Source organism: Apus apus, unplaced genomic scaffold, assembly GCF_020740795.1.
Source record: "Apus apus isolate bApuApu2 unplaced genomic scaffold, bApuApu2.pri.cur manual_scaffold_105_ctg1, whole genome shotgun sequence".
Lineage (NCBI taxonomy): Eukaryota > Metazoa > Chordata > Aves > Apodiformes > Apodidae > Apus > Apus apus.
The window spans coordinates 133-11,280 of NW_026248828.1; the positions used below are offsets into that span (position 1 = coordinate 133).

The window sequence follows — 11,148 nt, forward strand, 5'->3', positions numbered from 1 at the left end:
CCCTAACCCTAACCCTAACCCTAACCCTAACCCTAACCCTAACCCTAACCCTAACCCTAACCCTAACCCTAACCCTAACCCTAACCCTAACCCTAACCCTAACCCTAACCCTAACCCTAACCCTAACCCTAACCCTAACCCTAACCCTAACCCTAACCCTAACCCTAACCCTAACCCTAACCCTAACCCTAACCCTAACCCTAACCCTAACCCTAACCCTAACCCTAACCCTAACCCTAACCCTAACCCTAACCCTAACCCTAACCCTAACCCTAACCCTAACCCTAACCCTAACCCTAACCCTAACCCTAACCCTAACCCTAACCCTAACCCTAACCCTAACCCTAACCCTAACCCTAACCCTAACCCTAACCCTAACCCTAACCCTAACCCTAACCCTAACCCTAACCCTAACCCTAACCCTAACCCTAACCCTAACCCTAACCCTAACCCTAACCCTAACCCTAACCCTAACCCTAACCCTAACCCTAACCCTAACCCTAACCCTAACCCTAACCCTAACCCTAACCCTAACCCTAACCCTAACCCTAACCCTAACCCTAACCCTAACCCTAACCCTAACCCTAACCCTAACCCTAACCCTAACCCTAACCCTAACCCTAACCCTAACCCTAACCCTAACCCTAACCCTAACCCTAACCCTAACCCTAACCCTAACCCTAACCCTAACCCTAACCCTAACCCTAACCCTAACCCTAACCCTAACCCTAACCCTAACCCTAACCCTAACCCTAACCCTAACCCTAACCCTAACCCTAACCCTAACCCTAACCCTAACCCTAACCCTAACCCTAACCCTAACCCTAACCCTAACCCTAACCCTAACCCTAACCCTAACCCTAACCCTAACCCTAACCCTAACCCTAACCCTAACCCTAACCCTAACCCTAACCCTAACCCTAACCCTAACCCTAACCCTAACCCTAACCCTAACCCTAACCCTAACCCTAACCCTAACCCTAACCCTAACCCTAACCCTAACCCTAACCCTAACCCTAACCCTAACCCTAACCCTAACCCTAACCCTAACCCTAACCCTAACCCTAACCCTAACCCTAACCCTAACCCTAACCCTAACCCTAACCCTAACCCTAACCCTAACCCTAACCCTAACCCTAACCCTAACCCTAACCCTAACCCTAACCCTAACCCTAACCCTAACCCTAACCCTAACCCTAACCCTAACCCTAACCCTAACCCTAACCCTAACCCTAACCCTAACCCTAACCCTAACCCTAACCCTAACCCTAACCCTAACCCTAACCCTAACCCTAACCCTAACCCTAACCCTAACCCTAACCCTAACCCTAACCCTAACCCTAACCCTAACCCTAACCCTAACCCTAACCCTAACCCTAACCCTAACCCTAACCCTAACCCTAACCCTAACCCTAACCCTAACCCTAACCCTAACCCTAACCCTAACCCTAACCCTAACCCTAACCCTAACCCTAACCCTAACCCTAACCCTAACCCTAACCCTAACCCTAACCCTAACCCTAACCCTAACCCTAACCCTAACCCTAACCCTAACCCTAACCCTAACCCTAACCCTAACCCTAACCCTAACCCTAACCCTAACCCTAACCCTAACCCTAACCCTAACCCTAACCCTAACCCTAACCCTAACCCTAACCCTAACCCTAACCCTAACCCTAACCCTAACCCTAACCCTAACCCTAACCCTAACCCTAACCCTAACCCTAACCCTAACCCTAACCCTAACCCTAACCCTAACCCTAACCCTAACCCTAACCCTAACCCTAACCCTAACCCTAACCCTAACCCTAACCCTAACCCTAACCCTAACCCTAACCCTAACCCTAACCCTAACCCTAACCCTAACCCTAACCCTAACCCTAACCCTAACCCTAACCCTAACCCTAACCCTAACCCTAACCCTAACCCTAACCCTAACCCTAACCCTAACCCTAACCCTAACCCTAACCCTAACCCTAACCCTAACCCTAACCCTAACCCTAACCCTAACCCTAACCCTAACCCTAACCCTAACCCTAACCCTAACCCTAACCCTAACCCTAACCCTAACCCTAACCCTAACCCTAACCCTAACCCTAACCCTAACCCTAACCCTAACCCTAACCCTAACCCTAACCCTAACCCTAACCCTAACCCTAACCCTAACCCTAACCCTAACCCTAACCCTAACCCTAACCCTAACCCTAACCCTAACCCTAACCCTAACCCTAACCCTAACCCTAACCCTAACCCTAACCCTAACCCTAACCCTAACCCTAACCCTAACCCTAACCCTAACCCTAACCCTAACCCTAACCCTAACCCTAACCCTAACCCTAACCCTAACCCTAACCCTAACCCTAACCCTAACCCTAACCCTAACCCTAACCCTAACCCTAACCCCTAACCGTAACCCTGACCCTGACCCTGACCCTGACCCTGACCCTGACCCTAACCCTAACCCTAACCCTAACCCTAACCCCTAACCCTAACCCTAACCCTAACCCTAACCCTAACCCTAACCCTAACCCTAACGGTCCTAACCCTAACCCCTAGACTGTTGCCCCTCACCCTGTATGGGTCTTGGGGGAGTGCTTTTTCGGTGTCTTCCGGGGTGGGTGGTGTCACTTCCGGTTCCGGGTTCATCACTTCCGGTGTTGGTATGGTGGCTTGTAGGTGGGCTTGGTGTGTTTTTGTTGTTTTTTGTGTTGGTTTTGGTGGCAATCTGGTGGTCTGGGGGGGTGTGGTGAAAGAAAATTTTTATTAGCTAATTTGCATATTTGATTGGGTCTTTTGCATAATTGGTTGAGCCAATTTGGGGGTGATTACCCCTCCAGCTGGGGGCAAGGCATGCAGTATACTTGGGACATACTGGATGGATTAATCCCAGCTGGAGGGGTAATCATGGTCCTCATATTGTATATATAAAAAACTAAAAATAATATGTCCGGTGCAGCAGAATCAGCTCCCTGAGAGTAAAAATTGGGTTTGTTTGTTTGTTTTTTTTTTAATTATTTTTTACTCCCAGGGAGCATTTGATTTCAGCTGCACAGGACGTTTTTCACAACCAAATCTGTGATATTTTAGAGATGATAGAGTAAAAACCCATGAGAAGGAGACAGTCAGAAAGCCCTGAGAGAAATAAGGACAAAATAGCCCAACAGCCAAAACAGAGAAACAAAAAGATACAACCAGGAAACCGAGAGCATGGGGAGACAAAAAAAGGAGACAGAGTGACTAAGAGACCAGAGAGACAAGAAAGCGAAACAAGGAGACAGAAAGAACCAACAAAGAAGCAACACTACGACGGGTCATAAACACGTAGACAGAACAGTGAGACAAGAAGACAAAGGCACCAGAGAGACACAATTGAGAGACAAGGCAGATCACAATGAAAATAATACAACCCACAACAAAACCAAGACCTTGTAAGCCAGAAAGAGACAGACAGATGGAAACATACCATAAGACAACAGCTGAGAAAAAAAGACACAGACATATGACAGTCTAAGAAAGCAAACACAGAGTACAACATAGAGGAACCGGAACACGGACACAATGACAAATTGACACTCGGCACGAAGCGGACAAAACCGGACGGGGACTCGACGAGCGAACTGAAGCCAGAGAGACACGAATACAGAGCGACGCACAGAGTAGTATGCAGACAAACGGAACCGAGACTGTGACGAGACAAACAACACGGACACAAAAGATATTTCAGCAAAAGTAAGAAATGGAGACCAAATTTAGGCAAGGAGGAGACAGAAATGGAGAGAGGCAAAAACACCACAAGACAATACCAGAGAAACAAACCAAGATATTAGAACACATATAAAGAAACACAGACGCAGACTTAAGCAAATCTTGACACAAATAAAGCCAGAGAGATTATATTAGACAAGGAGACGAGGACAACACGAGACAGCATAGGGAGCTTGAAGAAACGGTAACACAGAGACACTGAAAAGCTACAGCAGAAATGAAGACATGTTGAATGACACTACAAGAAAAGGACAGAGGGAACACCAGAGAAACTAGAAATCACAAGGAAAAAAGAGACACCCACGAAAGCAAAGGACCGGTCTGACAGGAAAAACAATAGCAAACTCACCTTTTTTGAAATGAAAACACAGACCACAAACACTGAGCAGCCTCCTCTTTATTTCAGCTTAAGGCCATTCCAATGGGGCAAAATAACACAGAGGACACAAACACCGAGCAGCCTCCTCTTTATTCCAGCTTTAGGCCGTTCTACGGGGCCGAAAGAAGACACAGGACTCGAACACCGAGCGGCCCCCTCTTTAATCCAGCTTTATTATATCTTCAGCCCACCACCAATTACAGCTGTAGGAAGCAGCCCCAGTACTACAATTACATATTAAATTCCCATCCAGCCCATCGAGCTCATATTTTTTCTAACTGTCTGAAATAAAAAATCTCCAGGACTGACATAACCACTATTTACTGCACATTCACTCAAACACACTGGTCCTGCCTCTACCACACACCGCCCCCCACCCTCGATCCTGCCTTCCCGGAATAGACCTGGAAAATGGCTCCGGCAACACTCAACCTGAATGGTCCTCGGGAACCGTGCTCCCGAGGGCCTCCTCTGCTGCCCTGCCTGCCAAAACCCCGGCCCGGTACCGCTCTGCGACCGAACGCAGGCGATGATCGTCGCCTCGCAGAGCGACCGGGACCGAGGAAAAAAAAACCCAGCTGGGGGAACGGAAAAAAAATCCCCCAGCTGGGGTTTTTTTATTCTAATAATTTACTGTCAATCTATACCTGAAAAATAATATGTCATCTCCACTCACAGGCTACAATGTCAACAAACATTCATACACAAACACAATCACACACACCGGTCCTGCCTCTACTGCACACGCTGCCCCCCACCCTCAATCCGGCCTTCCCGGAACAGACCTGGAAAATGGCTCCAGCAACACTCAACTTGAGTGCTCCTCGGGAACTGTGCTCCCGAGGGCCTCCTGCACCGTCCTGCCTGCCAAAACCCCGGCCCGGTACCGCTCCGCACCCGAACGAAGGCGACGATCGTCGCCTCGCAGAGCGACCGGGACTGAGGAAAAAAAAACCCAGCTGGGGGAACGGAAAAAAAATCCCCCAGCTGGGGTTTTTTTATTCTACTAATTTGATGTCCATCTATACCTGAAAGAAAAAACATCTCTACTCCCTGTAGAAGGTACCAAGTAACCTACAAATCCATAACCTCATTCATACACGGACACAAAAAAGGGGCACGCGTCTTTCTTCCGCCACCGCGCGAGACCTGACCCGCCCCGCTGACCGGCCTCCGAATCGGACCGAGGCCCCGTGCCCCCTAAACTCCTCGACAATGGTGGTCCCGAGGGCCTCCTACGGTGGCCCTCGGCTGCCCTGCCTGCCACGCTTGTGGCACGATACCCCTTTGTGCTCCACCGTAGACAAATCTCATCACGTTGCAAAGCAACAGATAAAAGAACTCCACATCTAAAGTAAGAAAACACCCCACAGAGCACGTTTCTGTTATAAATCAAATACACCTCACGCTACAACGCTACACGCTAAGCCACTTTTGTGCAGACGACAGTACACCAAAACTACCGTCCGACTGCGACACGTTCTCGCCCCGCGCTCTGCGCGCCCGTCGCCTCCTGGACGGGCGGAAAGCCCCTTGGAACGGACTCGGACGCGTGCCGAGCCGCTCCGAGACATCGACTACGATGACGTATCTCAACATTAGGTTACTACAACGTACTATACAATGCTAATACAAACACTGAACAATAACAGTCGGTATATTAACATACCTAGTCCGTGCAGAGGCTGCAAGGATGTCTAATACAACACTCACTCGCACAGAACACAAGAACTCTTCTGAAGTGACAACCGATCGCATGCACTGCAACACATCTACTACAATACTGAGTCACATATACAAAAACACAGATTCTTACACAGTATATGGTCAAAAAACATTGGCATGTATCAGACCTAATACTAGACATGGTAAAAACTAATGCTACTATAACAGGCCCGATACAACACCCTTGGACTTGTGACACGCTAAATGGTCAAACAAGAGGCAATGATAACATCTAATACACAATGCATTAAACACCGAGTCTTAAACGATACAGGGTAAAATACAACTATTGAGCCCGTTATGGCACTGACAACTACGAGGTGACACCGATGACTCCCGTACGATGCGTAGCGATGCGCGGCGCTCCGTCCGATACGACGCCACGTCGAACGTGAGGCGACGATGGGTCCGACGTGATGCCGAGTCTCGGACGATCCCCCGTAAACGAGCCGAAGGTGATGCGTAGCGAAGATGCGAGATATAGTTATGTGACTGTGGGTTAGGTACGATGAGCCCCGCACCCTCCGAACGCAACAGGTCTAATAGAACACATCACGTGCAATACGGTAATACAGACTCTCATACGCTACATGATTGAAAACAATGAAGTGATACAGTGTAGAAACACAAATTGTCATAACATTCATTTTAAGATACTGCAAAATAACAATAAAATACTGCCACAACAAAGCAAATGCAATGCAATGTGAACGGCTCCCGTACTACACGCAGAAAATGCTCGTGTGAGAACGCAAAGTCAAATACGGCACCCGGTAACGGCTGAACCGACCGCAACGAATCTAACCTGAACGTTCCCGTGCGATTCGCTAATACAAAGACTATTACGATACCCGGTCCCATCCGTCGCAGCGCTAACGGGTCCGATACGATAAATGTTCGATCGGCATTACAAAACCGGATGTAATGCGAGACGGCACCGAAGTCTTATACAAAACACTGCTACGTACCGTGTGACGGAGTCTATTACACCACCGATTCGCATACAACACACCGCTACCGGGTCAAACGTGGCACCGAGTCTCATACTATGCGACTATGGCAGGTTGTAGAGATTGAAATGCGATTATGATTTGACCGAAGATGGAATGCGATACTGACTCAAATCCGTTAGGCTACTCGATTCCGTGATATGATACGCGGTCCGATTCAAACGTAGTTCGAGTGTGTGGTAACGATATGCAACAACCTGTTCCGATACCGTACACAGGCACAAAATGCAACACTCTGTCTGCTACAATATACAATCACATACAAGGCTTTAGTACAACATCTTATACGATACATGGTAAAGGACAGTTCAGTCAAATCTAGTACATCACTGACTCAAAGGGTTTCCGATGAGTCCAATACAACGGTTAATCAAATGCAAAGCACCTCTTACCACTCGACTACAACAACTCACAGGCTATACGTGGGTGGTCAAACAACGCCGCAGAGGACAATGACGAGTCCGAGACGCCGCCGATTATTTGCCGCTATGAGGAACGACTGTCACAGCAAATACATTACAATTATACAAACTGTGCAAAGGAAATAAGTGAACGTACATGCGTACGAGTTACACATCGTTACACAAAATCGCATACATCTTTGTCTCCAATTTACTGGCCCAGACTACAACTACCTCACCTCCTCCTTAGCAAACAGGCTGGTCCCTTCTCAAGCATCAAGTGTTAAAGAAGCACCTGAACCTCTGTAGCTTTGAGGCTCAGAATAGAGCCCCTTGCTTTCTAACTCCTTCTCAGAGAGGGGCTCGAGGTGCTGCTACACCCGTTCCTAGCCTCGGACTCCTCAAAGGTTGGATCCTCACGCTTCTGTCCCGAAGGTGGCTCTTTACGACGTGACCTGGGTGCGGCACCTGCAAAAGACAAAGCAAAAGGCGCACGCTGCTGAAACATGTCTGAAACGGTCTGGCCACGGTGACTCCCTTCTTCAGCTCACCTCAAATGCTCATCCGATTCAAAATGTGGCCTGCGCGGCACCTGCAAAACCAAAAGGGAAATGCATAACTGAGTGCCGATAAGATACTGCAAACCTGGCCCGCAACCGACTCACCTTCTCCAGACGCTCCTGTGCGGGCTGCTTTGTCTCTCCGAAGCATTAAGGAGACCTGCAAAATGAAAGGGAAACAATTAGCATCCACAAAGTATCTTGCTCTAAGTCACTGCCTTGGCCCACAACCGCCTCACCTTCTCTGGTACCTCTTCAGCATATGGCTGGATCCCTCTGACATGTTGAGGAGAAGCCTGAGCCTCCTGCTGAGCCATGAGGTTCAGACCGGACTCCCTTGGTTTCCAAACTCCTTCTCAGAAAGGGGCCCTATGTGCTGCTGGATCCGGTCCTAGCCTTGGGCTCCTCAGAGGTCAGATCCTCACGCTTCTATCTTGGAGGTGGCTCCTTACAGCGTAACCTGGGTGCGGCACCTGCAAAAGGACAAAGCAAAAGGCACAGGCTGCTGAAATATGTCTGAAACGGCCCAGCCGGTGTCTTCTTCCGCTCACCTCAAACCCTCATCCGATTCCACATGTGGCCCGTACAGCATCCGCAAAACTCAAAGATAAATGCTTAACCGAATTGCCATAAAACCACTTCCAAGTCACACACAATGCAACAAAGTCTGATACAATACATGGTGAAGCACAGTGCCATCATACAGTCTATTACACCACCAAGTCAAATACAAGGCAACAGCGACGGGTCCCATCCAACCCCAAGCCTGATACGACGCACGAGTAACGGGTCCGATACAACGCCGAGCTCGATACGCATCACCAGAGAAAATACAGTGCCCAGACACATACAATACAGTCACACATCAATGGAAGACAAAGCCAGTACGCTGCCATTAAATACATGTACAAAGCAAGACAACACAAATCCAGACTGATGCACATGCACAGAGCCGAACGGTACGACCTAAACCCGTAAGGACGCAGGAGTCACGTCCCGCGCTCAACCGATTCCAAACATGGACCGTGGACCGCAAATAAAACCTCACTAATTCGTTGACCTCGCCTACAACCAACTCACCTTGTCTATATGCTCCCCTGGGGGCTGCTTCATCCCTCCAAAGTGTCTGGACCTCCTGCGGTGCCCCAAGGTTCGGGCTGGACCCCCTTGCTTTCTTAACTCCTTCCCAGAGAGGAGCCTAGGTGCAACTGGATCCAGTCTCAGCCCCAGGCTCCTCAGAGGTCAGGCCCTCGCTTCCTTCACAGAGCTGGTTTTGTAGACCTTGAGCTGTGGGCTGTGCCTGCAAAAGGCAAAGCAAAAGGCAAGTGCTGAGATATCACCTGAAACAACAGCCTGCCCGCAGGGATGCCCATCCCCTGCTCACCTCACATCCATCTCCAAATGAGGCCTGCACAGCACCTGCAAAACCAAAAGAGAAATGCTTAACTGAGGGCCAATAAAATACTTCACTTCAGACCTGGCCCACAACCGACTCACCTTCTCCAGACGCTCCCGTGCGGGCTGCTTTGTCTCTTCAAGGCATTAAGGAGACCTGCAAAATGAAAGGGAAACACTTAGCATCCACAAAATATCTTGCTCTAAGTCACTGCCTTGGCCTACAACTGCCTCACCTTCTCTGGCACCTCCTCAGCATATGGCTGGATCCCTCTGACATGTTGAGGAGAAGCCTGAGCCTCCTGCTGAGCCCTGAGGTTCGGACCGGACTCCCTTGCTTTCCAGACTCCTTCTCAGAGAGGGGCCCTATGTGCTGATGGATCCCCTCTTAGCCTTGGGCTCCTCAGAGATCAGATCCTGGCACTTCTGTCCCATAGGTTGTTCGTTAGAGCTTGACCCAGGTGTGGCACCTGCAAAAGACAAAGCAAAAGGCACATGCTGCTGAAATATGTCTGAAACAGCCTGCCACAACAAGTCCCTTTTCCCACTCCGTTACCCTGACCCTTCTGCCATTTGTCTCTGCCGCTATGAGGCCTGGGCAACACCTGTAAAACACAAACAAGGGATGCTTCTGACTTCAGCGATTATACAACACCTGAAAATTATCTGCTCTGTCATTACTCACCTCTACACAAGCCACCTCTGGGATCAATAACCTGCTTACCTCACTGCTTCCATCTTCCACTCTCCTCCCTCATTTGTTCGGTGCTCCTCCTTTCACCCAACATCTGAAAAAGTATGACACAAGTCACCAGGAGGCTGCTCCTTAGCTTTCCACTTCCATAGACCTTGTTCCCATTTAATAACATCTAGAACACAACTACAGGCAGCAAAAAAAACCAAAAGCCACAACCCCAAACTTTTAACTCCACCCAGACAAGTCTTAACATCTTTCAGGTTCACTCTGCCTCAGTACAACTAAACAGAATCTGCCAGAAGGCTTAAGTCATCTCCATTGAACACCACAGAAGTGACTATCAACCCATCTTGACAGTGGCCACTTGGTCCAAGATGACCATACAACCTTGGCCAGAACGGTCCAGCCTTAGCAAAACACATCCCAGACTCTCCTCCGCCGGTCCTTGACAGCCCTGGGAAGAGCAGCTCCAAGCCAAACACACACGTGCAGACTGAGACACCACACGACCCTACAAACTATATGAAAACACTCTCGGTGAACGGAACAGCTCCGCTCTCCAACACTGTCGGGCGAGACCGCTCAAGAGAAAGCGATGCTGAGGGGAGGCGGCTCTACAGCAGCCCCGGGAATGAGTTCAGCGTAACTGACCGTTACAAGAGTTTATAGTCAAAACCGAGAGGATGGATGTGCGAGAAGCCCGGCTTCAAGACCTGAGAACGTAAGGATGCGGGGAAGAAGTCCCAGTCTGAGAAAGTCAATGGCCAGAGAACTGGAGATGCGCTCGGGGACTACGTCACGCAAGAAGACCTTAAGAAACTCCTGAGATGCAGGACCGATCTGTGCTTTCGTGTTGTTACGCAAGACGAGAAGCTCCCGATTGGCAAATATGCTGGTGAATACAGGTGTTCCGGGCCCTAGCGATGGTGCACGAGAGGCACAACTGGGTCCAAAAGAACAAAGATGACATCAAGACCCGAGAAAGCTCTAAGACACCAAAGACAGACGACACAAACTACAGCCACCACCACAGACACAGGCTGGAGCTGCCCTTCCCAGCACATGCTACAGTTGAGCTACAAGTAACCCCTTCCCCTCACCTGCCCAAAGGTGACTGCTCCTGCACAGCCCTCTCCCTGTGCTAGCTTCCAAACTCCTGCCTGCGATTCCCAACCTTGTTCCCCCTGCCCAGGTCCTCCCAGTCTCTGGTCCCTCA

At 49.4% G+C, this 11,148-nt stretch overlaps 1 long non-coding RNA gene across 4 annotated transcripts; it reads right to left on the bottom strand.

The window, feature by feature from the left end:
• Positions 1 to 5,939: 5,939 nt before the first annotated feature.
• On the bottom strand, positions 5,940 to 11,145 carry LOC127396148 (uncharacterized). 4 transcript variants are annotated; one of them, XR_007891930.1, is made up of 10 exons: positions 9,960 to 11,145; positions 9,792 to 9,840; positions 9,472 to 9,705; positions 9,338 to 9,392; positions 9,225 to 9,259; positions 8,921 to 9,140; positions 8,080 to 8,313; positions 7,946 to 8,000; positions 7,832 to 7,872; positions 5,940 to 7,748 (listed from the first exon to the last, which is right to left on the bottom strand). It is a non-coding gene; the product is annotated as an uncharacterized LOC127396148 (long non-coding RNA). The 4 variants fall into 4 exon arrangements; XR_007891931.1 differs by having other exon boundaries at positions 5,940 to 7,410; positions 7,520 to 7,748; positions 7,832 to 8,000; XR_007891932.1 differs by having other exon boundaries at positions 7,832 to 8,000; positions 9,798 to 9,840.
• Positions 11,146 to 11,148: the final 3 nt, after the last annotated feature.